The following is an 800-nucleotide window of genomic DNA, read 5'->3' on the forward strand; positions in this document are numbered from 1 at the left end:
GATAGCGTCCACCGCCAATGACATTATGCAAGTTTGTAGTTTAGGTCCCCCTGTAGGCCCAGATTTTACTTCAGCCGAACTGGCCGAAAACACGATATTAGTCTTTCCCTCACCAAACTCTGCTAGTGTCCCTGAAAGCAGCCTCGGGTTCCGATCTGAAAATATAATTCCTTTAACTGTTCCTTTGTTCAGCTAAAAGGATCTCTAAACAAACCCATGCTCTCTTTTGCTGAAAGGTATTCATGTGATCTTCTTCTTCTTCTTCTTCTTCTTCTTCTTCCTGTTATTATTATTATTATTATTATTATTATGGTTATTATTATCATTATTTTATTATTGTTGTTGTTGTTGTTGTTATTATTATTATTAGTAGTAGTGGTAGTAGTAGTGTTATTATTATTATTATTATTATTGTTAATGGATGGATGGTTCTATGGGTGGTTAGCTGGATGGATGGACAGATGAATGAATGATAGAGAGGTAGATGGAGCCGACTGATGGATGGATAGCTGACCTGAATGGATTGAATGGAATGGTTGAGTGAACAATGCTCAGCGTTGAGTGGCCAAACTGTTCGTAATATTCCTGATGATATTCCAATATGTAAACAGGTCATATTTTTCATCAATACGAACCAACTGACTGACTTGGCTTATCGGCCCAAGTTGATGGTGTCATTCCTTCTTCATACCGCTAGGTGCCGTTGCTGTGCCGACACAGGCTGTTGACATGATGGATGAAGTGATGATACCAGCGAGCGAGAGAGGGAGGGAGAGAGAGGAGGGGAAACTCCTGGTCCT

This window comes from Synchiropus splendidus, chromosome 5 (assembly GCF_027744825.2).
Source record: "Synchiropus splendidus isolate RoL2022-P1 chromosome 5, RoL_Sspl_1.0, whole genome shotgun sequence".
Classification (NCBI taxonomy): Eukaryota; Metazoa; Chordata; class Actinopteri; order Syngnathiformes; family Callionymidae; genus Synchiropus; species Synchiropus splendidus.